Genomic DNA, 4,979 nt, shown 5'->3' on the forward strand with positions numbered 1-4,979 from the left:
GAAATAACGAATGCAGCAGGATTCCCTGCCCCAAAGCAGACAGACCAATGGAGAAATGCCATTGAGTCCAGGGTAATACTTCACTGTCATTTTGCCTTTTTCGCTTGCTAAACTCCCTCCCAACCTTGTGGGGTCCCAGAGCCTGATATTGAGCTTGAGCTGAGCTGTCTACAGTGCAAATTTACCACCCCACGGCCCTAGCCTGGGAGCCTGCACTGGCACGGGACAGCCGAGGGTGTTTCATTGCAGTGTGGACATAGCCTAGCGTTATGTCTACACTGCCATTAACACACCCAAGTCACTATTCTCAAACCCTGGGACAGTTGATTCAGGCTTGTGGTGCTTGTGCTGCAGGGTTATAAAATTACAGTGTAAACACTTGGGCTTCAGCCCAGCCTCCGAGACCCCACGAGGGGTGAGGGTCTCTGAGCCTCGGCTCCAGTCTGAGCCCCAGGAGCCCAAATCAGATCATCCAGGCCAGCCGGGCCAGCGGGATTTTGTCACAGTATAGATGCCCTCTCAGGGTATGTCTACACTGCAATGTAAGCCCAGGGTTAACAGAAGTCATGTCAGCAGCCCCAACACATAAACATAAACCACGAGGGAAAGACCCACCCCCAGATAAGCTGGGCAGTGTCCTTCTCCCTACGGTTCATAAGTCCAGCAACCAAAAGTCCTTTAACATGAGCCATCCCCTCTCTGCACCCCACTCAGAGCTGTTGTCCTTTGTCAGTGCAAGCCCAGAGGTGCCTCTGTAGAGTTCACCTGCCATCCTGGGTAGAAAAGGGGGAAAATAAGAAGGCACCGTACTCACTATGTTGTCTAGGGACTCACTCATCTCTCCACAACCACCCTGTCCTAACGTTGGTCTGACACCTACATTTTCGTATTGGGACCCAGATCCCAGCCCACTTGGCTTTGGAGCTCCTGTCCCCTGCCTAGCAAGTGCTATTGAATTGAGGGTGAGTCCCTCAATCGGGGTCTGCCAAGCACAGTTGTGCTGCCCTCGATTCACACAACAAGGATAACAACCCTTTATTTCTCCTGCCCCTATAACATGGAGACTAGGAATCCAACACCAGCCAAAAGTGATCATTTCGGCAAGCATCCCAACCTATTTCCAACATACTGTAAAATCCACATGCAGATTCATACACGAAACCTTGCAAGAAAATCTTCCTGAGGGGATCTGAAGCACCTGCTGCTGGAGGGAAGGAGGGAGCCGTGGGTTGGAACTGAGGGGCACTGGGAATAGGAGGGGGCCTGTGGGTTGGGATTGAGGGGCACTGGGAATAGGAGGGGGCTGTGGATTGGGACAGAGGAGAAGGGTGAAGAGGAGCAGGCTCTGGTTGGGAGTGAGGAGCAGTGAGCATAGGAGGGCCTGAGGGTTGGGTCTGAGGGGCACTGGGAAAAGAGGGGACATGGGTTTAGGCTGAAGAGCATCTTCGTTTGGGTATCCAGCAGGACAGGGGAAGGCAGCAATTGATTCTAATTCCTTAGGGATATTCTGTGTGTGTGTGTGTGTGTGTGTGTGTGCGTGCGTGCGTGCATGCACGTGCAGGGGAGGAACATGCTATATGCCCAGAGGCTTTATTCCTCCAGGCTGCAAGGACAGAGGGGCTGTCAGGAAGTTGCTCCTTCAAACCCAGACACAAAAAGGCCCTTCTGAGGAAAGGGAAAATCCTGAAAAGAAAAAGTAACAAAGAAGATGTGAGAAAGACAGTTTAAGATCTTAATAAGCATCTTATTATTTGACCAGGGACTTGAACCCTGGACCCTCAGATTAAAAGTCTGATATTCTGCCAACTGAGCTAGCCAGGCTCACAAAGCAAAAGAGCAAGTTGGTGCAGAGGAGAAACTAGTCAACAAAACAAGCGTGGGAAACAATAGAGGAAACCTGCTGCTCTCTCTGGCCTGGTCAAAACTACGAGTTTATATCGAATTTAGCAGCATTAAATCACATTAATCCTGCACCCCTCCACACAACGAAGCCCTTTATATCGATATAAAGGGCTCTTAACACTGGAATCTCTACTCCTCCCCGACGCGGGGAGTAGCGCTGAAATCGGTATTGCTATTTCAGATTAGGGTTAGTGTGGCCACAATTCAATGGTATTGGCCTCCAGGTGACATCCCACAGTGCACCATTGTGACCGCTCTGGACAGCAATCTGAACTTGGATGCACTGGCCAGGTTGACAGGAAAAGCCCCGCGAACTTTTGAATTTCATTTCCTGTTTGCCCAGCGTGGAGCGCCGATCAGCACAGGTGACAATGCAGTTCCAGAATCAAAAAAGAGCTCCAGCATGGACCGTACGGGAGATACTGCAGCTGATCTCTGTATGGGGAGATGAATCTGTTCTATCAGAACTCCGTTCCAAAAGACAAAATGCCAAAGCATTTGAAAAAATCTCCAAGGCCATGATAGACAGAGGCCACAACAGGAACTCGACACAGCGCTGAAACTTAAGGAGCTGAGACAAGCGTACCAGAAAGCCACAGAATGAAATGGATACTCACGGAGGGAGGGGTGACTGACGTCTGTAGCTATCCCACAGTTCCCGCAATCTCCGAAAACCATTTGAATTCTTGGCTGAGTTCCCAAAGCCTGAAGGGTCAAAAACATTGTTGCGGGTGGTTCAGGGTATATGTCATCGCCCCCCCTTCCCCCGTGAAAGCAATGTCACCGTATGTCTACTGGATGCTGCTGGCAGACATGGTGCTGCAGCGCTACAAAGCAGCATCTCCTTCACTTCCCTTCCCTTGCGGACGGCACATGGTACAGTAGGACTGGTATCCGTCATCGTCGTCCCGTGAGTGCTCCTGGCTGGCCTTGGTGAGGTTGGCCGGGGGCGCCTGGGCAAAAATGGGAATGACTCCCAGGTCATTCTCTTCTTTAAGCTTTGTCTAATGGAGATTCAGTCCTGCCTGGAATATCATAGCAGCTGGAGGCTGCCTGCCCCTCCCACTTTGAGCTCTACTTGCAGAGGCAATAAAGTCAGTGTTGTTTCAAATTCCTGCGTTCTTTATTACTTCATCACACAAATGGGGGGATAGCTGCCACGGTAGCCCAGGAGGGGTGGGGGAGGAGGGAAGCAATGGGTGGGGTTGTTGCAGGGGCACCCCCTAGAATGGCATGCAGCCCATCATTTCTGCGGGATGTCTGGGGCTCTGACCCGGAGCGGCCATTTGCCTCTCTGGTTCTTTAGTAGGCTTGCCTTAGTCTAGACAGGACTGACTCTCCCTTTAAACAAAACTTAAAGAAGGGAATGACCTGGGGAGTCATTCCCATTTTTGCGCATGCGCCCGCGGCCGACCTCACCGAGGCCAGCCAGGAGCACCCATGACAGCAGCAGATGGTACAGTATAACTGGCAACTGTCATTGTCAACTTGCAAACTCCCATAGTTCCCGCAGTCTCTCCCGCCCATTGGAATTCTGGGTTGAGATCCGAATGACTGATGGGGCAAAAACAGTGTCGTGGGTGATTCTGGGCAAATGTCTGCTTCTAGTGCTGCAGTGCATAGCTTTAATTCAGTACCATGCAGATCACATATACTGCAATCTTTCCCACATTCTCGATCTATGGGATAGCTATGGGATAGCTACCCACAGTGCAACGCTCCAGAAATCGAAACTAGCCTCAGTACATGGACGCACACCACCGAATTAATGTGCTTAGTGGGGCTGCGTGCACTCGACTTTATACAATCTGTTTCCAAAAACCGGTTTCTGTAAAATCGGAATAATCCCGTAGTGTAGACATACCCTGTGTTTAACAACTTTGGTGGCTAATTGAAAGGCTGATTGTTCAAACCCAAGTGAAGATGGAGGTGGTTTTTTTTTAGTGATGAGAATCCAGTACATTTTAACAGGCAGAAAATCTCCTCAATGCTGGTCTAGCCTCATTGGACAAGCATAAGGAGCACTTTTGCTAGATGCATTGGTGGTATAGTGGTGAGCATAGCTGCTTTCCAAGCAATTGACCTGGGTTTGATTCCCAGTCAATGCAGGGATGTGATGTTTTCTCCCCTGGGAATTGGTTTTATTTCAGTCACGTTGTATCAATTTATCAAGGGAATGAGCGAATCAATGTTCTGCAGGTCATTCAACACACAGTGGAGGAAGAAAGGGGCAGGACTATACAATGAGCTGTTGGAGTTATCCTGGTATTACAATGTTTGGTTTATTTTTTTAAAAAACTTCCTTTACTTCCCTCTCCCTTTTAGACTCAGAGCCTTTAAGGTCAGAAGGGACCAGTGTGATCATCTAGCACGACCTGCTGCACCTTGCAGGCCAAAAGACCCCACCCACCCACTCCTGTAATACACCCAGGAGGGGAAGCAGCTCTGTGCTCTGCCCCAACCCCAGGCAGCACATGGAGGCCCTCTGCTCCCCTCCCCCATGGGTGTGCAGAGATGTGCCAGCAGCACTGAGGTGGCTCCCTGCCCACTCTGCCTCCGTCCCTCCGTGCCACTCCAGAAATGGCCGGCATGTGCCAGCATCCCCTGGGATGGGGGGAGTGTCTCCATTCACTGTCCCTGCCCCAAGTACCAACTCCGCAGCCCGCATTGGCCAGGAACTGCAGCCAATGGGAGCTCTGGGGGCGGCACCTGCAGGCAGCAGCGTACAGAGACCCCCTGGCATGGCCCACCTAGGAGCTGCTGCCGCAGGGTTGTGTGTACTGGTCACTTTGGGAGCTGCACTGCCCGGGTTAAGCGCCACCCCTCCTGCACCCCAACCCCCTCCCCCAGCGCAGAGCCAGCACCCTGCACCCAAATTTCCTCCCATAGCTTTGCTTGTTTTCCTTTCACCCAGAACTGTCCTTCTCCTGGGCTGCAAGTAGCCACCCCTGGGAAGCCAAGAGGCAGGCACAAGATTCTACCTCCCAGTAGCCAACCGCACCTCCCCAGGCTTTGCAGAACGACTGGTGACGCTCTACTAACCCCACTTAGCTGCACTGAGGCGCTTAGCTTCTGCC

The 4,979-nt window shown here is 51.6% G+C and overlaps 1 non-coding gene across 1 annotated transcript; it reads left to right on the top strand.

The window, feature by feature from the left end:
* The first annotated feature begins 3,938 nt into the window (after nucleotides 1–3,938).
* Nucleotides 3,939–4,010, top strand: TRNAG-UCC. The gene has a single exon. It is a non-coding gene; the product is annotated as a tRNA-Gly (tRNA).
* Nucleotides 4,011–4,979: the final 969 nt, after the last annotated feature.

This window comes from Mauremys mutica, unplaced genomic scaffold (assembly GCF_020497125.1).
Source record: "Mauremys mutica isolate MM-2020 ecotype Southern unplaced genomic scaffold, ASM2049712v1 Super-Scaffold_100312, whole genome shotgun sequence".
Lineage (NCBI taxonomy): Eukaryota > Metazoa > Chordata > Testudines > Geoemydidae > Mauremys > Mauremys mutica.